The 23468-nt window shown below is 36.0% G+C and overlaps 1 protein-coding gene across 10 annotated transcripts in view; it reads right to left on the bottom strand.

Moving 5' to 3' along the window:
• Window positions 1-23468, bottom strand: part of PAM (peptidylglycine alpha-amidating monooxygenase) — a 214337-nt gene that overhangs the window by 171773 nt on the left and 19096 nt on the right. For all 10 annotated transcript variants that reach the window (XM_032476440.1, XM_032476441.1, XM_032476430.1 and 7 more), the window contains exon 2: window positions 18309-18383. The gene's annotated coding sequence lies outside the window, so the exon portion shown is untranslated. The remainder of the gene's footprint in view (window positions 1-18308; window positions 18384-23468) is intronic.

The following is a 23468-nucleotide window of genomic DNA, read 5'->3' as shown; positions in this document are numbered from 1 at the left end:
GCCCAAGCAAAACCAGGAACCAGCTGAAGTGACAAAGCCGTGGAGAAGCCAGAACATCACTTTGCAGATTAAAAGAGAAGAATGGAGCAGATGCAGAGAGAAGTGGTAGAAACCGGCAACACCACGTGAGCAACCTTGGTTCCCGAATGTCCTCTTCTATCCCCAAAGTCCTGGCTATATTTACTGTCCTATTTGGGAACGTCCATTAAGTGGCCTGCTCTTTCATTTATATAAACATTTTTACTTATGATAATTTGAGTGGGTTTCTATTCTCAGAAACCAAATAGCTTTGACTAAGACAGGCAGCTTCACGGAGGAAGTCCATATCTGAGCTAAGCACCAGGTGTTCACCAGGTGGCCAGTGGAAAGAAAGCACCCTGAATAGAGGAAACAGCTTACAGGTCAAGCAGGAGGCAGCAAGTTGAGTTCCAAAAGCTACAAGTACAGCCAGAGCGCCGGGAACACTGGAAGCAGGACCCACGTGAAAATAGCCAGAAGAGAAAGGCAGGAGTCAATGCACAAAGGACCTGTGGTCCATGCCAAGGTATCAGCCTTTATCCTGTAGCTGATGGGACCAGAGGTGTGTGATAGGAGATTATCCTGGCTGTGATGCAGAGGCTGAATACAGGCGGTTGGGGTCAAGATGGGAGGCAGGAGACTAGTGAGAAAGTGAACTTCTCAAGAGTAGCTTTGTGTGCCACTATTTCCACCATCAGGGACTATTCTAAGGGAAGAGGAAAAAGCAAAAAGCAACAACTTGGGCATAAGAAGCAAGTCAGCACAACACCCTCTGAAATGAGAGTTTTGCAGCTTGGCTAGTGGCAGAGTTGTACAGTGTTCCACCCTTTATGCCTGAGGTTTGAAAGAAATGACTTCAGCCTAAGGGCATGTTGATCCACAAGCAAATCCACCACCAAATGTGACCCAGAACGTGACGAAATACAGATCACAAAAGAGGCTCACAGTTGAAATACCACACAATTTCACACTTCATTTCCCCAGTTCTCACCCTCATTTATTAATTTCCCATCATAACATACAGCCAAATCAAGCGTTAGTTACTTCAGGAAACATGGCACCTTTCATGAAGCCTGATAAAAGCATTAATAATTAAAGGATGACTTTGAAAGAAGGACATCTAAAGCTCTCTGGCACAATGTTTTTGTTCTCTTCAGTAATACAAAAGGAAAACCTGCATACCCCTGAATAAACGGAAGCTACGGATGTTCTGATCTTAATTAGTTTAGATAACAGGACGAATCAAATCCCCAAACACTTAAATGGATGGAAATGGAGCTGTCAGGTCCGATGACAGTCTAGGCTGTGGACACAATAAACTTCCCACCTTATCAGTAACTTCTCTTACACAGGAATTTAGAAAGTAGGCAACATCACATGCACAACAAACAGCTGTTATTACTGCAACTGACCTCAAAGTGCCACTTTATACTTTCACTCAGTGTTTTCTCTTCCATTCAAAATGCCTGTCAACTGATCTTCACTTATGGCTAGATTCCCAGGTTTAAACCATACCCTGACAGCGGTTTCCTTCCTCTCCCATTCCACGTGCCTTTGGAGTGCAGCAATCTAACCACATCCAAAGTGCTGTTTGTTGTAAGGCATTCTTTTAGGTACAAACAGCGGTGATAGAAGTTCTTCTCATCCTGGTTGCTCAGCGAATGGTCCACAGATTATAGCTTTAGCATCACCTGGGAGCTTATTAGAACTACGTAGTCTCAGGCCCCAAGCAAGACTGGCTGAATTAGAATCTCCATTTTATCGAAATTTCCAGGTGATCTTACGATGAGAGGCACTGACAGATATTTTTGCAAAACACAGTTGAGAAGAGCTTGACTACAACCTAAGGTCTGATCTCAATTCTCTTTGCTACTCTGGAGAAGTGGATTCCAAAGGCTGCATATAAAAATCACTGCCGTTTACCTTGGGTGGGACATTCCAGGAAGATGACATATGCTGTGGAAACAAACTAACTCTAAAGTTAGAGAGCTGAGTTCAAATCTAAGCTCTGCTGCTCATAGGCTGCGGGACCCTGGGTAAGTTACCAAACCACACTTGAGTCTTTTGTCCCTTTTCCCTTAAGTTGAAGAAACCATTATGTTTTTGTTTGTTACTGGTTTGAGTTTTTTTGTTTGTTTGTTCAGATCACTGTAGACTCACATGCAGTTGGAAGAAGTAACACAGAGAGAGCCCATATACCCTTCAACCAGTTTTCCCCGATGGGAATAACCTGTACAACTCTTGTACAACAGCGCAGTGAGGAAATTTGTTCTCCATCTCGTGTGGAAGTTAGTCATTTCAAGCAAGTTACAAAAGCAGAATCATATAGTGGGTAATCTTCTGAGACTGTCTTTTCATTTACTGTAATTCCTCGAAATCCATCTAAGGTGTTTCATGTAACAATAGTTCATTCCATTGTACTGCCGAGTCTTATTTCATGGTATAGATGTAACACAGTTTGTATAACTATTCACTTTCTGAAGGACATTTGGGTTGTGTCCAGTTTTTGGCTTCAACAAATAATGCTGCTATGAATAAGCATGTACAGGTTCTTGTATGAACATAAATTTCTACTTCTCTAGGATAAGTGCTCAAGAATGCAGTTACAGGGTCACATGGCCATCTTGTAAGAAAATGCCCTACTCTTTTCCAGAGTGGCTACTCCATTTTAGATTCCCACTAGCAACATATGAGAGTGATCTCCACACCCCTGCCAACATTTAGTGTTATCACTATGTTTTTAAATTCTTTTATTGTAGAGGCGGAGGTAATTAGGTTAATTTATTTATTTTTAATGCTGGTACTAGGGATAGAACCCAGGACCTTGTGCATGCTAAGCACATGCTCTACCACTGAGCTATACCCTCCCCCATCACTATTTTTTAATTCTAGCCAGTATGATAAGTATGTAGTGATATCTCACTGTGCTTTTAATTTGCATTTCCCAAGTGGGTAATGATGTTGAGCATCTTTTCATGTGCTTATTTGTCATCCAAATTTCAGTGAAGTGTCTATTCATGTCTTTTGTCCATTTTCTAATTGGATTGCTTGTTTTTACTGCAAACAATTTTGTGAACCTCTGTGAGTTTTGAGAACTTGTTATAAATTCTAGATACCAGGCCTTTGTCACATATTGTGGTTTGCAGATACTTTCTTCCAGTCTGTAGTATGTCTTTACATCCTCTTCACAGGGACTTTTGTAAAGCAAAAGTTTTTAGTTTTGATAAGGTCCAATTCATCAATTTTTCCTTTTATAGATTGTGACTTTAACGTCAAGTCTAAGGACTTTCCCCCTTGCCCGAGGTCCTGAAGATTTTTCTCGTAGGGTTTTTCTAAGTTTTACAGTTTTATGTTTTACATTTAACTCTGTGATCCATTTTGAGTTAGTTTTTATATAAGCTGTGAGGTTTAGGCTGATGTTCATCTCTCTCTCTCTTTTTTTTTTTTTTTTTTTGTGTGTGTGTGTTTTATTGCTTTTGAATGCCCGTTTATTTGGACCATCCTTTTTTCAGAGGCAACCTCAACTTAACAGCAACTTTGCAAACAGAAAAAAAATCAAGTCATTACATTAAATGCACATCTTAAATGTAGGAAACTACATTTCTAGAAACTGGAACTACCTAAAACCCAGTATCACTGTGCATATCCAATGGAGAAATCATGTCTGGCTCAAAGTCTGACTCATAAAATTCATCCAATAAGCATGTGCATTGTTTGCTTTTTCTCACATTCGTAACTGTTTTGATTTAATGAATAATGTATTCATTCATTACATTGTTGTTCAAGAATTAAAATAACACAGCAATACTTGGAGTAAATAGTGAAAGACTGCCTCACACAGCACCCTGCACAATCCCACTTATTTAAAGTAACTTGTACTAACAATTTTGCATGTATTCTTGTCTCTTTTCCATGTGTTTGCATATGTGTGAATATACACATACATACATTTAGTTTGTATTTTGTGAAATCAAACAATCAATACTTTAACCTTTGTGTTTTTCTCTCATTTTTAAGTACTTCCTCCATCCTGAGTTTAGTCAAATCACGCTTTAATTTTTGACAACTTTTGAACCCATCAGAAATATATTTTTGTGTATGGCATGCAATAGGAATCAACTTTCCTTTTTCACAAATAATTACCAGTTTTGAGTATGGCCATATTAACTCCTATCCAGACAGCCTGACACATGCTATGACTTATATAAATTTAAGCATATTTTCCAGATGTTTATTCCTTTTCATTGATTTAACTATCCTTTTTTGGGGGTCAGATTTTAACTTTAGATATCTGACAATTAAAATTCTCCTTGTCTTATTTGTCAATAATTTTGTTGGAAACTACTTTTCCAGCTTACTTTTCAAGACAAATTAATGAATCTACATTTTTCAAGTTCATAAAAACAGTCCTAGTGAGTTTCTGATTATGACCAAATTTATAAATACTTCTAGCACATGCTCTATATTTTTGCAATTGTTTATTTATGACCCTGAGTAACGTTATAAAATGCAGATAGAGAGAAATGGTCAAGAATACTCTTTAAACCTACCTGAAGTACTAAAATTCTCTTTCAACTGTTAAAGCTCTTTAAGTCTTTATGTACACACAACAAAACTGCCACAATCTTCAAAGGACAGAAAAACCACGGACTGAGCCTGTTCTGATAAGTACTTAGTTTTGATCTAAAAAAAAAAAAAGAGGAAATAATGATCCTTTTGCTACAATGTGGGGGAAAAAACAGCCTCTGTGTGTGTGTGTGTGTGTGTGTGTGTGTGTGTGTGTGTGTAGGAGTTTGAGAGTGAGCAGGTGGAGACAGTAGAAAAAGCAAGGCTTGATTCTGGGTCCAAGAATACATAAAAAAACAGTGTGCTATTACTCCAAGTGCAGAGGGTAACTGCCACAATAAACGCAAATCAAATCACTTAATCCGGAAAAAAAGAGAGAGTATTAACCCAGCAATTATGCTAAGTACTATTTGTTAGCATGAGTTGCCCAAAAGAATTAGGTATTTCACTCTAAATAACTGAATTTTAATGAAGCTTATTATGGGTGTTATTTCTTGTTTCTATCCTAGTTTGTTTACTATTCACAATGACAAAATTGTCTTAAAAAAAAAAAAAGCAGCTCAATGACACACACCATTCCTATACTGAAAGAAACAAGGTAAAATCAAGTAAAGAATATGTTTCTTCTAAATTTCCAACAATCAAACTGGTTTAATTATTAAGTGAAAATCTCCTCCTGTAACCAAGACCACTAGCCTTATGATACCCCTTTCCTCCTGCCACCTTCATCACAAGAGTCTAATTTTTTTTTTCAGTTAGTCATATTAATGCTCAGTTAAAGGACATGCCCCAGCCTCAACTGCAGATACGTAAAGCCATCTGGCAGTTTTGGTTGTGCGCCCTTTTTTGCTCCTTCTTCAGTATTGCTGGTTAAAAGGCACATAAACTGACTGGAGTCTTAACAGCTGTACTGGACCATAACGTCAGGGTTACATTATAAAGATGGAAGAATGCAGAGCTGGAAAGAGTCTGGGTCCCGGATGAATATATGGAAAAGTCATTTTACGTTCTATCCAAAATTCCTTCATTTGTGATGGAAATAAGTTCTGGCTATTGAAGCTGTTTCACTTGTTTTGTTACATGTAGCTGAACCCAATCCCAAATTATACATCATGACTATACCCAGTAAGATCAAAGTCTGTGGAGCCCAACATATTAAACTATTAAAATTTCTTTTTAAATTATCATCATTATAAAGATGCACAATGTCCATGTCAATACATTTCAATTAAAGAAATTTTATGTCAAAAATTTCCAACAAAACAGTAGACTTTGTTTTATCCATCAACATCAACACTTCTGAAGAGAAGCAAAAACTATACAGTCGTCCCTCAGTGTCCACGGGGGGTGGGTTCCAGGACCCCCATGGATACCAACATATCCCTCCACTACATTTTCAGCTGATCCAAATTTTTTTCATTAATTTATATGAGATCTTTTTAATTGAAAATCCTTACTGTCTTCAGGTGTTATCAGGTAAGTTCACTTAAAATCTTTTAATATATTGGCTTAATAACACTTCTCAACTACACCATGATAAGTTGAATTGTTGTTTTCTTAAACATACTGCCATAAACCAATTTTTTCCATATTTTTTGGTTACGATTTAATGTCAAACTTTCTCCCAATAGCTTTCATCCTTTCACCTTGCTATTTTATTTCCAAATCTAGAAAATAGAGAGGTATTACAGACAGAAAGTATATGTTCCCCCCCGAATTCATCTGTTGAAATCCTAACCCGCAATGTGATGGTATTAGGAGGTGAGGCCTTTGGTAGGTAATCAGGTCATGAGAGTGGAGCCCTCCTGAATGAGACTGGTGTTCTTATAAAAGAGGCACCGGAGAGCTCCTTCACCCCTTCTTCCACATGAGGATACAATGTGAAGATGGCCATTTATGAACCAGGAAGCAGGCTCTCACCAGACATCAGATCTGCTGGAGCCTCGATCTTGCTCGGACTTCTAGGCTTCAGACTGTGAGAAATACACTTCTGCTGTTTCTGAGTCCCACGGCTTATGATATTCGGCTGTAGCAGCTCAACTGGACTAAGACAAGGGGCTTATGATCAACTCTCCTATCTGATATTATTCTGCTTACTCTGAGATTCTCATTCCTCACTCCCATCTACAAATTAAAGGAGAACCGTATCACACTTAGAGTTGTGCAGAAATCAAGAAAGAAATTAAATCTAGATAGAAAATGTCTCCTGTCTTTAGCAATTCCCTTTTGGAACCAAATAGGATAATAAAGGGTTTACAAATGCTTTTGACAGAGACAGAGATAAGGCTGTTATGATCACTTAAAAATAGTTCAAAGATATTTATGTTTGAGACTTACTCTCCTTTTTAAGTTTCAGTTTTAGTATTTGGTTTAGGATGTAAGAAAGCGGATGCTGCCCTATATTTTATAAATAGTCATTTATTCAGTACATAATTCCTAAGGGTTTAAAAATATATCATTAGCAAATAAATTTTCCAGCAGGAAACATAATGAGTTAATAATATAGTATGTTAGGAGGTGATAATCATCATGGAAAAAAGATGAAGGGAAGAAGAGTAATGGAGAGAGGGACCGCCGGGGTGAGGTGTGGGGTAAGTTGCAGGACTACATGGGGGGCATCTGACCAAGATTCAGAGGTCATCAGAGAGGGAGCACAGTGACTATCTGCAGACGTCTCCAGGTAGATGAAAGAGCTGGAGCTAAGCAGCTACAAGGAGGCAAATGAGGTTGAATCAAGAAAGCAGAGCAGTTCAGGCAGGTAATGGAGAATCGACTGGAGGTCCTTGTAGGTCACTCACTGTAAAGACTTTGGTTTGTACCCTGGGTCAAATGGAGAGTCACTGCAGACTCTAGGATGAATGACATGATTGGATTTCCATTTTAACAGGATCACTGGCTTCTTTATAGAGAATGAACTGGGGGGAAAGCTTATGCCCTTCTTGCTTATGCAAGGAAATTATATAATATTATTGTTTTCTGCTGTAATCCAGGTGGGCCGACCAGGGTGGCTGAGATACCAAGCGGTTGGAATCTGTATCTATTCTGAAGGTAGAAAATAGGATATCCTAATGCATTGCGTCTGAGGTGTAAGAAATTTTAGCTATAAACGATCTCACCCAGGAAAAGTAAAGGAGAAACAAGAAACAAATAGATGGGGTTGTAAGACACCCAGGAGAGACGTAGGAAATAATATTGATTAGTTCTTGTTCTTCACTCCAAGTAGTGACGATAAAAGCATGACCCTTTAACATGTTAAAGAATACTCTCTAACCAGAAAACGGAGCACTCCATTCAGAGACGCCTCTGAAGGCAGACAAGATGTTTCAAAACTGATATATAGTATAGGGAATCCCTTGGTTCTCTTTTCAAAGTGTAAAGAAGAAGAGGCAAAAAATACAGGAAAATACAGTGCAAACCTGTAGATGGATATCACCCAAAGCTACCAGCTGAGGATTCTTTGTGTAGTGACATTTTTCACAATAGCATCTATGTTTTATAGGTCAAAATAAAGAAGACCTGTTCTGTCTGACACCATATTTAATGTCCTCTGTGTCTTAGCATGCCAAAACATCTCTCTTTGTAAAGTGTCACCTCTCTGGCTGATGACAGTTTTACCCTGGAAGCAATGATTATTAAGCAGATCTGTAACAGAGTATAGAAGTAAACAAGGAGGGCAAGAGAGAATGAAAACAAAGAATCAAGTGGCACAGATACAATATCAAATCCTATAGGGTATTTATTACACTCTATAATTATAAATACAGATATTTAAAGGCAATGTTTTTTCCTCTTTTTAGAAAAATATAAGTAGACTTGCATATGGCTAATTTACTTTTTTGCTTCCTTTTTCCTTTCTGTTCCAGTAATCTGATTACAGATTGTTATACTTTGCCAACAGCTCTCCCAGGGGAAAAACACTGCAAAACCCAGCAGCCATCTAGTCTTTCATCCCCAGCACCATTTCAATGATGTTTATAATTCCTTTTATAGGAATAAAGTATCTGCTTAGTGATTAATAATTCAAAATCCAGTAAAACAAAACCAAACGAATGGCCCAATGTAAGAAAACAGCATAAAAAATAAGTTTGAACACAATGCATTATCTGTCAAAATGAAGAAAAGCAACAAGTTTTATGAGCAGAGCACTGAGCTGTAATATTAAATAAATGTTTAGTCAAGAATGGCAGTGGACATTCTTCCTTCTGAAAAACCTGATTACATTATTATTACATCATTTGTCTGATGTCTTATTAATTGAAAATTGCTTTCTAGTAGCTGCCTTCTCCCCTGCTATTGCAACAACTGATTGTAGTTCTAATGGATTTGTTACATCATCATGAAACATGGGCTTAATTGGTGCCAAACCAAGAAACTCTTCTCAACCCCCTCCACCCAGACCTCTATCACTTTTAACCTTAAGCCTCTGCCTTTCAAAGACAGAGAGAAGGATACTCCCGGCAGCTTATTCACCAAGTGCATCAATTGGCACAACAACCTAACCGATCCACTTTCACTTTCAGCCGCTAAATGCATTTTGAAAGAACCAGGAATGGAAACACCTCTTGCCTAGACAGGATGTCTATGGAGTTTTAACTCTTTCCAATAACAAATCAATTGTGGGGGAGAAAAACTGATTCTACATGGAATCCTTGAACACAAACTTTGAAAATAACTGGAACTAGTTTTGACAGAAAGGGAATGAAATTCCACACGGAGAGGGCTTCTGGGATACTAGTAATGATCTATTTCTTGACCTCGGTAGTGGTTCCTGTGGGAGCTTATATCTTTTCTTTAAACTGTCTAAGCTCTATGATGCATCTGTATGTATGGTATATATCACAACAAAAAAGTAATGAAAAACTTTAAAGATCTTTAGGAATTCAAACACTTACGGACGCTTCTTCTGAGATTCAGGGAGTTAGAAGTGATATTTCAAGGATTATTCCAGACCTCTGATTCTGTATTTATTACATATTAGTCAATCCATCACTGTCGACTCTCCATATTAAAGAATATTTAAAGGTGAAAAACTAGAAACTCTTCCATCTTAATCAAGAGTTTTAATCAAGAATTAAGGATATTCATGATTTATGTGTTATCACTAATGGATTAGACTAGGAAACAGAACCTGCAATTTTGCCCTCTCCTCACTGTTTCCTCCTTATTTTTATTTACTGATCATGGACAGAAACTCATTATGAAACAACCATTCCCTTTGAAGTCACAATAAATTAAAAACAAAAGAAAAGCAGACATCTACCTTGAGAGTACAATTACACTGATGCTACGTTCCCCTTTGAAATAATAAGAATTATCATTCAACTAAAACCTGAGGTGTTTATAAGCTCCTCTGCCACATATGAAGAAAACAAAAGTTAAGAAATTATTGCATCATATTCATATATTTCCTTCCCTTCTCTCTATTACACTCACCTGAATTTAACTTTTCCCTATCTAGTAATTGACATTTTAGAAGGAACAGTATAAGAGTGGTCTTTAAATGTAGCTATTTTCACAAAAGACAGACTAAGCATTTGTGTTGTTTATCTTCTCCCCCCTTTTTGGGAGTAACAAAGAACATAACGGCCCTTCTTTCAAACTGGTGTGACTAAGAGTGGTGAAATCATACATAGATACAAAAAAAAATTCACTAGAAATAGTGTGAAAATGATGTTTCAAGGCAATGACTGCTATTCTATAAATTGATGATACTTACGTACTTCTTTTTAACTAATGAAAAAGATGGCAAACAGTTTTAAAACTGTAAGAATGTATTCACCATGATTCCTTTCTTTCCATTTTTGGAGTGGGCAAACAAACAAAAAGCATGGACAACTAAATGTTCAAAATGTAATTTTCTTTTGAAATGTTGCTTTAAAACGTTAAAGCTCTGTCCATGAAAAGTTATATCAATACCGATTCCTGTAAGTGCATGATGACATCATCCACATAAAATATTTCTTTAGGCCACGGCATTTTCTCAGTGTTACTTTATAATTTAAGGTGAGCCATATAATTGATTGCATTATAATGAATCACACAGATCTTCAAATGAACTACTTCTCTAATTTCACTTCGCAGTCTAGAAGTGCATGTATAATTATGTTGTTTTCCACATCTCTAATGTTTCTTCTGATTAATTCTAAACGTGATTCAGCATCCTCCTCTCTTTAGTTGAGAAACATATAAATGGTGAAAGAGAGGAAACTAGTTATTAATGTATCATTTACATTTTACTTCATTGACAAGAATGTGTTAAGTTATGGAAATTAACCCCTTATATTACATTTTATGCTTTAATTTAATCACTTAGGTATTAGAAAGGAGAGAAGTGTATTTGTGAGTTGAAGTTAAAAGAGTGAGCATTGTAAGATTAAATAATTTATTAGTTTGGCTAAAAAATACAATAGTTTTCAAAACTGATTTGCTTCAGACATTGTGTTAGCCTCTGGAAAAAACAAAGATGAATAGAAATGATGCTTACCTGGCTTTTAATGGGGCAGGTGGGGATGACAGGTGGGACTGCCATTTAGAAAAGGGATGAAACACAAATATTGCAAGGTAGTGAGCGAAGATCTAAGCTAGAAACAAATTCAACATGTTGTGTGGTACTAAGGGAATGAAGCAAAGGACTCGTGGAAGGAGAGGAAAATCTTCTAAAATATGTAATAATTAGTGAACTCTTAATGGGAAGTAAGAAAGTGAAGGTGTATAAGGGAATGACAGCCCATCTGTATCTCTGGCACATCCCTGGGGAGGGAGAAAAGGTATAGGGTACCATTGGCTTCAACTCTGGGTACATGGAAAGCGTGAATACAGCCCTCAGTCTTGGCCTATTCACAGTGAACATTCTCATTTGTTAAAGCTGTTCACTGTTCACCTCCCTCACGAGATGGTAAGTTTCCAGAGAGCAGGCAGGTGTATTTCTAGCCCCTAGAATAATGCCTGGCACATGGTAGGTACTCGATAATACATTTGAGTGGAGGAATTAAGTCAACAAGAAGAGAGAATGGAAAAGGAGGGAAGGAGGACACGAAGACTTGTCCACACAAAGAAGACTAATAGAGAACAGCAACAACAAACCACTGTCTCAAATGTCGCCCGTGGCATCAACCGCTCAGCTGCCCCAGAAACCATTCCTGAACAAAAAGTTCAGAAAGGATATTTTGAAAGCACTATGCCTACCACATATTCCACACATAGCAAAAGCTTGTCAGAGTGAAAGCCAGAACATCAACTGCACTTTATACATATTGCTATTTCAACTGAAAAGTGAAAAAAATACATCTTCAGTGAAGAATAGTATAATTGAGAGCTCATTCAAATAAGTAGGTTTTTCAACATAAACTATTAATCTGTTCAACAATCATATTTGTTACAAAGTAATGGAGTACTATTGTGTGAAAATTCCTATCCTGAGTATTTAAATTTTTTTCACAAATATCACTATACTAATCTGCCTTTTTTGTATTTTATTGCTGCTATAGTCAAAAATTCAATCTCCTAGACAAATGGCAATTCAAGAAGACAATTCAAGTGATATATTATTCCCTTGGACTACAAAGGTATATTTGCCCATTCAGTTTTTTTTTTCATTCAAATTTTCCAACTGCTGTTACATGATATATTTCTGAATACAAAATACACACTCTGCTTTCTCAACTACTATAACATATAGCAATCTCTACAAGCTCTCATCTTCTCTGAAACACTTAAAATATATTTTAAATATAAATTAAATCACACCGAAAAGTTATTTACGCTATTTGCTTCAACATAACATGAATATTTTAATTGTACTCAAAGTATCTTGTAGGTTTAAAGTAAAATGTCACAAGCCTCATTATTTAAATTCCATATAGGAAAACCATCTTAGTCGGAAATATTCTGGCATATACAAGGAAACATCGTACCTAATATTACTGATAAGCAAAAATTAATTATCTTTTGGTATCATAATTTCCCTTACATTTGGGGAGTTCTTCCAAGTTTAGTATACTTTTAAAAATTTCATCTTTAGAGATGTGTATCTTATAAAAAGAAGAGAACTTAAAAGGAGAAAATTATGAATGCTCTTGTTTATAAAGAATTTCCTCTGAATAATTTACAGATTCAACTCCAATAATAATGAATTTTTTCAGCTTGACAAAATAGCCACCAGCAATGACAGATACAATCTCTAATGAGTCAGCAGCTGGATAAATTTCTTAAAGTGCACCCAAGTCCCACCCTCCACAAATAGATGATTATTGGTCATTGCTTAGTTTGTATGCACTCACTGAAACCAATATGCATTCCTGAAAAGAGAAGGGACCAGCTGTGTGACTCTGGACACATCCTATAAACCTAGCAACTGTCACCCTAACCAGGCCATCGTGAGGGCTAAATGTGGCCATATATCACATAAGAATGGCTTGAAAACTATAAAATGCTGTATACATGCAATAGGCATATCACTACCAGTAAGGACTAAAAAACAAATAAAATGTCATTAATCTCTCTCTTTCCCTTCTATGTAAGATTTGAATCATGGCGGGGGGGGGGGGGGAGAAGACTGAAAAATAAAACAAAATGGCCCACAGGACATTAGACACACCGTAAGTAGATAGATACTCTCTTCCCACGCCTGGATTATTGTAACTGCCTCTAAGTCGTCTCCTGGCTTTTGCTTGTGCCACCTTATCATCTGCTCTCAGTGCACAGCAATCACAGTAAGCCTTTAAAGCTAAAGCCGTCCATATCACTCCCCTGCTTAACACCCCCGCCGCTTCTCAGCTGGGTCAGAGTAAAAGCGAGAGTCCTTTTGCTGGCATTCGAGGCCCTCCAAAACCAGCCTCTCCACCCCCATCCCACACAGGCCCCCCTCTACACAGCATGTTCCCAATACAGGGTCTCTGCATTTGCTGTTTCCTCTGCCTAGAAGATTCTCAGCTCCCTCCCCGACCTCCCTGTGTAGCCATGTGGTTTCCTCTCTTGCTCACCGTCAGGTCTTTGTTCAGCCTTCTCTGTGAGGTCTTCACTGATCTCCATGTTTAAAACTGCAACCACCCTGTGCTCTTACCTTCTCCTGTCCCCCCTTTACTACTCCAAGTACTTGGTCTCATTACAGTATTTTACTTTATTTAATTGCTGACTGTAAGCTCTATGAGAGCAGGGACTTTTGTATGTTTTGTTCACTACCATACACCCAATACCTAGCACAGAACATAGCAGGACATCAGTAAGTAATTGCTAAATTAATAGATATACAACCTTCACATCATATCATATATATATGAGCCACCTGTAAACTACTGTAATATTACAGTAAACTTTATTAAACTCTGGTTCAAGCCAAATGTTCCAAAAAGAAGGGGATAACATTGTACAAATGATGAGGAACAGAAGTGAGATGTTTCTCTTTTTAAAAATCACCACAAAACAAAATAAACCAAATCATGCCTAGTGAATCAATAAATTGGCACTGAACTCAGGAGAATTCCACCATACTCAAAAAACCTTTTATATAGTCAAATACTCACTGTAAAATTAAAGAAGACATTTCAAGTCCATCTTTTGACTAAAATTTTCAAAAACAAAAACTGGGAACCATTTAATGTCAAACACATTCAATAATTAAATCAATTATATATGCCTTTGATTCTCTGCTATATGAAGTCAGAATTGTCACTAAAACAAGCAAGCAGTTCCAGTACCTCTGCGTTTGGCTCTGACAAACAAATAGAAACAAAGATTGTATTTTCACCATCATATTATAACAGTTTATTGGATAATCAATCACAAATGGCTCCAGGTAGGATCTGTTCCCAGAAAATGTGGGTCCCTGGAAACAGGGTTAGGAAACCTGGCATCCTTCACCTTGGTAGTTCTGGGCTCTACTCATTGGAATGTGAAGAAACCAAGCCTCTAGCTGCCTTTCAAAAGTTGATGGCAAATGAACTAAATACTTAAAAAAACAAAAAAACAAAAACAAAGAAACCCCTACTGTCTTCTAGGAAGTCAAAATCTTGCAAACAAGATCTGGCAAAATTATGATTTTTTACAGAAGCTTCTTCAGGACTAAGCTTATTGAGTCCTGGTGTCAAACATACTTTTAAGCCATTTTATTTCAATGGCCACATCAAAATAGAAAAGTGGCATTGTCATTCATATGATGTTTCGTCCCCACAGTGTTCATTCCCTTCCCTGATATCCCATAGCACTGATGACCTTTATGGAACAAGTTCTACACTTTAATTATTTCTCGTATGTCCATATTATCTCTACACAAGAGCTACTTGAGGGTAGAAATCTTCAATTAATAAATACTTGATTTGATGAGGATGAAACCCTTTTAATAATACCATCAAAGAAAAACAAGCTAAAATGTTTATAAATATTGGGAAGCAAAGCTGCAGGCACCAGCACAAATATAACTAAGATAGAACTCGCTGAGCCTCCGTAGTCCCCCAGCCAATAGAAGTCAAACAGGAAAGACCTTCTGGTAAGGATGTGTGCCCCACAAAATCTGCCTTTAGAGTCCTCAGCTTCTTTATTCACTTTCCCTCCCTCTGCTGTTGTCCAGTGCATTGCTATTTTGTTCTTATATGAATTGACATTTTCAAGCATTGACTGAAAATCAAGCAAATCGCTCGATTTTTTAGACTTTTCTTTTACTCTTTCAAGGAATACAGTTGATAAAACGTATTACCTTCATTTTACAGATGACTAAACAGTGGTCTAAGTGAAGTTACATAACTTTCACTTGTTCAGTGACAGATGTCTCAAAGAAAAGGCTTAATCCCAGAACTATGTGACTCAAAGCCTGTGCTCTGAATTCGTTAGCAGTTCTTTCTCCTGTTAGTCTAGATTTGGTTATGTGCCCAGTTATGCGTTTTATGCACTTTCATGTGAATGAATTTCCAATAACTTATTACTGTAACCAGTAATTGCAAGGAAGCCTTGTATCTAGTCACAGAATAAAAGGCAGTATATCAGAATAAAAGAAAATGGGGGTAATATCTGGAAGGAAGAAAACATGCAAGGCCCTGGAAATACACTGGACTAGCTGAGCTTTGTCCTAGGTGTGGGCATGGGTCAGTGTCGGGCCTGCCTTGAGAAGATGCTGGCTCCAATAATATTTTAATATTTTCGTTAAAGAGGAATTACTGTGTATCCTCCAAATAATCAACACAGTGCCAGACACAAAGTAGGACTCAAATACCAGGACACAGAAAAGTGTGGGAAGTTGTGATCATGGTTAAATGTGGACATTTCTCAATTTTTCAGGCTACAAAGAACCACCAGACAAAGAAGTAGAGGGAATAGCCTGAGACCATCTTTAAAAAAGCCTGGGTTTCAATGAAATGCAGGACTTTGGTATGGCTGGTTACTAAGGTGAGGAGGTGAAGACACAGAGCATGTCACAGGAGAGGCAAATGACTGGAGGAAGGTGTATGTATATATAAGAGGGACAGAGAGAGGCTGAAAGAGAGAGGAAGAGAAAAGACAAGTCCTATTTAAAAATGATAATACTGTAACAGAATGCTATGAAATTCATTTAGCATCTTAACAAACTTTTAAAATTGTACCACATTAGCATAGCAGTAATTTTTTTCTAGTTAAAGTAAATACTGTATGGGAAAAGAGTTATCATTTTTGTTAGATGTTCACTGTGTGCCAACAGCGTTATCCAAGGAAATACACAAAATATACCCACTGGGCTTAAAAACAGTATGAAATACAGCTGTATTATTCATAACATCACAATACAAACAATTACTCTTAGCTATTGACAAATATATTTCTATTCCACACACATAGATACATGCATGTTTTGGCAATTACAGACCGACCTTGTTTCATTGTGCTTCATAGATATTGTGCTTTTTACACACCGAAGGTTTGTGGCAACTCTGTTGAGCAAGACTATGAGCCCCATTTTTCCAACAGCGTTGGCTCACTTCATGTCTCTGTCACATTTCGATAATTCTTGCAATATTTCAAACTTTTTCATTAATAGCTATTATATCTGTTATGGTGACCTATAAGAAATGATCTTTTCTTATAAAACAAACAACTTTTTATTGAAGTATAGTTGTTTACAAAGTTGTATTAGGTTCAAGTGTACAGCAAAGTGATTCAGTTTTTCATATATATTCTTTCTCAGATTCTTTTCCTATTATAGGTTATAACAAGGTATTGAATATAGTTCCCTTTTCCATTATAGGTTATAACAAGGTATTGAATATAGTTCCCTTGTTGTTTATCTATCTTATATATAGTAGTATATATAGTAGCTAACCCTAAACCCCTAATTTTTTCCTCCCCTCCCTCCCCTCATAATCAGTGACCACAAAAAGATTATGACTCACTGAAGAATCAGATGATGGTTTGCATATTTTAGCAATAATATTTTAAATTAAGGTATGAACATTGTCTTTCTAGACATAATGCGATTGCACACTTAACAGACTACAGTAGAGTATAAACATAACACTTATAAGCACTGGGAAACGAAACAATTCATGTGACTTGCTTTATTGTGATACTCACTTTATTGCAGTGGTCTGGAACCAAACCCGCAATATCTCCAAGGTATGCTTTTACTTATAAATAATTCAAGCTAATTCCCCAAAGAGTTAATCCATGTTGAAACACGTCCTTTTAAAAGCTGATGATACACTTTGTAAAACAGAGCTCAGTAACGAAGGGCCATACTTAAAAGATATGTATATGAAGCCACATTCCTCTTTCACACATCTCTGCATTTTCGAAATTGAATAATAAGCATGCTATTTTTAACAAGATAATTTTCACTTTCTTTGCATATAATAAAAATGTCAGAATCTTACATTTTCATGCCTACATAATGGATTACAAGGTTATAAAAATGTATTCAGTATAAAGATTTTCATGAGGTTTATAATAAAATGACTCGGAGAAATGAAAATGAGATTAGAAATGAAAGGAACTGAGTTCTAGTCCAGACTGCCACAAACTAGCTATGTGACCTTGTTCTAAGTGAAGAATGTCAAACTATGGCTTCCAACAGCCCAAATCCCAACCAATCAGAGCTGACTGACATGGAAGCTGAAATGTATCTATCCCTGCGCTAGTAATTTAACTGCTCTGAACTTTATATTCTGATCTGTAAATTGAGAGAGCTGGCTTCTGAGTTGCTTTGCAACTCTAAGACTCTTAGACAACCAAAAAGCCAGAGATCTAATATCTGATAAAAACATTATTCCTTTTAAATCTGTGAGATTCCTTTAGCCTCCCTCCCCATTTTTTCAAAGCAAAAATGTTTAACTTGCAGGACAGAACTCTTACTTAACAGAAGACAAACGCTGTTCATTAATATAGACAGCCTAACAGAGAAAAAGGCATGGGCCACACTGGTAACCTGGGCATTTGATGCTATCAAATAACCAGTTAGGATGTTAATTGACTAAAATGATTTAAATGCTCCTTATAAAGTGAATCTGATCTCTAATATTATCAAATCTCCTACAAAGACCTCTCCCACCTGGGCTTAAAGATCAGGATTATCTAGGATATCGTCTCATCAGAGGAATTTCATGTAATAGGAGAGTCATGGAGAAGAACAAGCAGTTACGAGTTCATATCTAAAAATACTCCGAAAAAGTCAAACAATGGCCTCACAATGCATATCAGTGGTGAGGTGCCACACCCTTTATGAAACACCGAGGTTCAGAACAGTGACAAATTAATCCACAACTCACCAGATACTGTAGTTCTTCTACAGAAAGATCTAGCCAAATGGTAGAAACCATCTCACTCAAATGACTTCAACCTTCCTATAGTGAAAAACAAAGGACACATAATAAGATTATGTTACTCTTACATGAGAAACAGGGATGTAAACATAAATAGTTCTGGGCAGGGGTGATATTAGAAACATTTAACAACGGGTCCTACATAGGTACTAATCAGTCAGAATGAATGCCAGCCATGCAACCATTACAGTCACACCAGTGCATGTCAGCTAAACATAAGCCCTGGTTACAGACAGAAATAATCACCTAGTAGACTGAAAGAAATTTACATATGTTGTTAGATCAGTAGAACATTGACCTGCTACAATGCCAGGGCCCATAAAGAGGGACTAAGTAAATCTCTTCTAGATTCTGAGATTTCTAAAGGTAATATAACACACAAACAATCTGTATACATTTGGATAAAAAAATAAAGTATATTCAGAATTTTTTCTCACAAGTACAATTTTCAAAAAACAAAAAGCTCCTATCTGTTAATTTTGGGCTCTTTAACTTAAAGACTATATATTAAAGATCCAAAAGGGACAGTTGATATATGAATATATTTGCAAATATATTCTCAAAATTTAGCTACTTTTCAAATGTATTCTCAAAATTTAGCTAGTTTAACTGTTAAGTATAATCATTTAAAGCTTAGTTTTTTAAAAATATGAAGATTAGTTTAAACTGGAATACATAGAAAACATTTTGTATATATGTCTTTTAGCCATATTTGGAGCACCCAAGCTCTACTACCAGGATTGCATCTTTCCATTAGTAATTGCTTACTGTTACTAAGCACTTAGCATATACTAAGCTCTTTGAATTGCTATATACCTTAGAGTCTTTAACTTTATGAGGAAGGAACTTCTTATTTGCAAATGCAATTGATTTAGTCATACATATTTTCAGCTTAGGCTGAGGGCCATATCTACTTTTGAGATTAGTTTCATTCACAATTTTTTTTTAAATAAAAAGCAAACAAAGAAATGATCAACAATCAAACAATCATGGCTACAGGAGCAGTCAGCATGTATTTAGCTCCAAACCCAAATTCAAACCCAACCATTTGCATTTCCATCTACCACAAACTACGGCACTAAATTTATTGCACACCTTCCATATGCCAGACATTGTTAGATGCCATTCAAACTCATGTAATCCTCACCAGTGCTCTAGATGGGTATTACTAGCCCCATTTCACAGATGAGAAAACTGATTCTCAGAGAGGCTAAGTAACTTACACTAGGTAGTCAGAGAGTAGGGCTCTGACCCTAAAGTCAGTGTTCTCTAGGATGTACGTCGTGGTTTCTATGGCACAGACACAACTGATATTCAAAGTTATAACCAGAAGCCATCAAAACAAGGTAAATGTATAATGAATAAAGTATATCTAAGAAGAAAGAAAAATAAATAGAATATTTTAGAAAAATTGAGAATAGTTTTAAAAGAGAAAAATATGATAACTATCTGGTAAAGTTTTACTATACAATAATTTTTAATCTAAATTATTCAGTGTTATCTAAGAGTGGTTTTTATATTAAACTCATGGTGACCTTCAAAAGACATTGTAATGTATATTTTACATTCCATTGGAATTCTAGCTATAAAAAAGTATGCTTCATGAAAACAGACTTGGAATATTTTATAATTATGGACATTTTCTAAAAGTAATATTTATTTTAAGTGTTCAGTCATTATTCATGTTAGGATATAATTAAAAACAAAAGGGAATAAGACAATTAGAATATGATCAGGAATGTGTCATAAAACAAATTTTACTAATATTTTGTCTTCTTTTATTTCCAAGGATCCTAGTGTCTCAGTATGCCTATATCATCATTCTGTGGAATTAACAAATGGTTTATTGAAAGAGGATAAAAAAGAATAGGACAGTTTTTGACTTTTACTCCTTTTATAATGAATTCCAGCCAAACCACCTTAGAACATTTTTAATTATCAATTGATATACTTAAATTGAAAACATTTATTAGCATACTTTTCTTTTAAAAGTAGTAAAAATCAAGGAAATTTTTTCATATATGGTTCATTGGTTTATAAAAACATCTATATATCACTATTTTCTGAATTTAGGTTATTCATCACATCCCTTCAATGACACCAACATTGAAAAACAAAAATGAAGAGCAACTAATTTTAAGTATTTCAAGACAGAATACTTTTCTCTTAAAGTCTTTGAATTTCCTAATCTAGCAGACAGAAAGAGGTCTGAGGTCTATGTCTTCCATTCCGACAGTATCCGTTACATTGTAAAACCTGTCAAGGGGCATAGAATTACCAGGTAGGACATTCGGAAACAAATCGGTATCCTTAAGGACTGCAGTCCAAACAGAGTGCTAATCCCATTACCTCAGGAAAAGGGCTTGAGGTTGACTCTAAATGGATCATAAGAGGTAGGCAATCGCTGGTGCATCTCAAATATGTTCTCTAGCGAAGGCACTAGCAGCTCAGAGTGGCCTCAAATGGGTTTTCCTCTCAAAATTAAAAAAAATTTTACTGAACATTTGTGGAGTCATATAAGCACTTCTTGTTTTATACCAAATTAACCAACAGAACAATTTAAAGTATTAATTATGACAAATTATAAACAATTAAAGCATCCTGGCCATCCATTCCTTCATTAAGTTCCTTATATCAGAAAGCTAAAACACTACATAAGGAGGGGACATTATTTGTCTAGGAAGAAAGCTTCTCATTCTACATAAATGCTTAGCTTACAAGTTATTTATATTTATAGGAAATTATGTGGAGAATTAAGTTTTCAAGTAAAAATAAACACCTATTGAGATGGACTTTCAGTGACTTGAAGCAAAATACAATCTTAATACATTATTTTAAATCTCTAGATGACACTAAATACATTCACAGAGATTTAGTTTTTAAGAAAAAAGTGAGCAACTAACATTTTTTGAGCTCTTACTCTGTAACAGTTTGTAAACACTGTGTAGTTATCCTCATTTTAAGATGTAAAAAATAAGGCTTTACTCGGTTAGGTAATGTATCCAAAATTACAGTGCCATAAAGAAGTAGGGTCAGAATTCAAACCAAAGTTTTACAATGCACAAATAACTTTCATAAACAATCTCACTTACTTCTCATGATAGTCCAACCCCAGAAAGTAATATTATTCTCATATGTACTCTTATTCCTTGTGGTGAAACTGAGACTCAAAGAGGTTCTGTAACCATGTTCTGTGTGCCAAGTTCACACAGCCTGTTCTCCTGGAGCTTGAACTCCAGGCCAGCGCCTCATGACTCCACATTAAATGGTCTTTCCAGCACAGCATGCTGACACTAAAATCTATTTGATCTCATACACAGGCAAATAGTAAATGGTCAGGTTCTTATGAAGATTGCTGCTGATTCTCTTCTGAGTCTAATCTCTTGAACTATTAATAATACATTTAATTTGGGTAGTATTTAATTTCTCACCCAACTCTTAGATCTAAAACTTGCAATGTTGGAGGAAAGATGACTTAATCATAGAATCTAAACCCACCTGTATCTATGGAGATCCACTACCCAAAATTTCTTCTGAGAAGTTCTATAAGGAAATGCTCGATTTTGAAAATAAAACTATTAGCCATTTAATTCATACATTTGAAAATGGCTTAAGTTAGATTTTTTTTCTTTTGCTGTTAACTTACACATGAGGCTGGCAGGTAAGGAGTCTGCGGGACTCTCAGAGTACCAACGTTCAGGTAGAAAATGCACTCCCTTTCCAGCTGTTGAGTCTCTTGGGTCTGAGGATACCCACACAGGTCTATCATCAATTGGGACCTGTATTAGCAGTGGCTGATTTCCTATTTTCTGACCATTCAGCATCTGCCGAGTCTCCTGAAGTCTACTTTAAACCTAGCAACAATATGCTAATTACATGGATTATAACACAAAAATGTTTTAGAGTGAGTCCTTATTCCAGAAAGTTTACATTTCTTAATAAAAAAGAGGTTAAAGAAGCTCATGAATTTTTAAGTGATTTATTTCTATTTTCATAAAACTAATTAGGAAACACTGCCACCTATATTTAACATTGCTTTGAAGCCTTGTTCTTTTCCTCATCAGAAAAAAAAAAAGTATTCCTAAGCAGAAAGCATAAAAACTTTCACAAATAGAGTGATTATAACAAAACATTAAAATGAGTAACAGGAAAATTAACCAGACGTCAGTTATCACAGTTGCACACAGTACCAATTAATTATACAAAGCTTTTTAGTGTTTTAAGTGTTGAGGAAATATTTAAAGACGAAAACTTGGAGACTCTGTGTCTACTGTGAGAAAGTTTAAATACACAATGACTATTTCAGTGACTATTACAAATGATAATTTCTATTTGCACAGAGAATGAATAAAATAAAGCAATGGAGCTATAAAGTTTTTGGCTGGATTCATTACAAAATTCTATTGTCCACAGGTTTATTAAAATGTTACATGAATAAATACTACAGATTTAGAAAAGTTTGCAGATCCTTCTTCTCATGGAATATCTATTTGCTTTCATATACTATGCTCATGAACACTTATCTCTTATTTTCCTAAATATTTATGAAAACCTGTTTTTAACTCAACGGCATTGTTCTTGGCATAGCTCTTCTTCCAGATGCAGCATCAAGTATGGTCCTGAATCAAGGATCAAGTAGCATCCTTAGTGCTGCCTCCCTAAACCATCTGCTAGTTTTGTGGGCTTTTAATAAACCAAATGCCATTTTAAATATTTCCATTTCCAATGCTCCTAACCACTATAAAATCAAAAGAACAAAAGTGTTAAGTTAAATTAACTTGATGCTCAGTAAACTAGAAACATACACAAAAAGTTAAAATAATGAAAGTTTAAGTGCATTTCTCCTTAACAGAGAAATAGAAAAGGCAGCAGAACATCTATCTTTTTCATGGTCAGAGTTTATTTGAGATCCAGCTATTCCCTTTCTGTGACAAGATTATCCTAAATCTGCACTCTGCTTTATAAAGTAGACATGAAAATAGGTCTATTAAAAGTTAACAAGCTTGGAATGTAAGGCTTTATAGTAAACTTAAACTCAGGACCCCTGGAGTTTACAGCTTGATTTTGGGTCATTTTCTGCCTCTTTACTCATGTCCATTTTTGGAA

The sequence above is a fragment of the Camelus ferus genome, chromosome 3 (genome assembly GCF_009834535.1).
Source record: "Camelus ferus isolate YT-003-E chromosome 3, BCGSAC_Cfer_1.0, whole genome shotgun sequence".
NCBI classification, from domain to species: Eukaryota; Metazoa; Chordata; class Mammalia; order Artiodactyla; family Camelidae; genus Camelus; species Camelus ferus.
The sequence above is the reverse complement of the archived record's forward strand: the minus strand, read 5'-3'. Positions and strand labels throughout refer to the sequence as shown.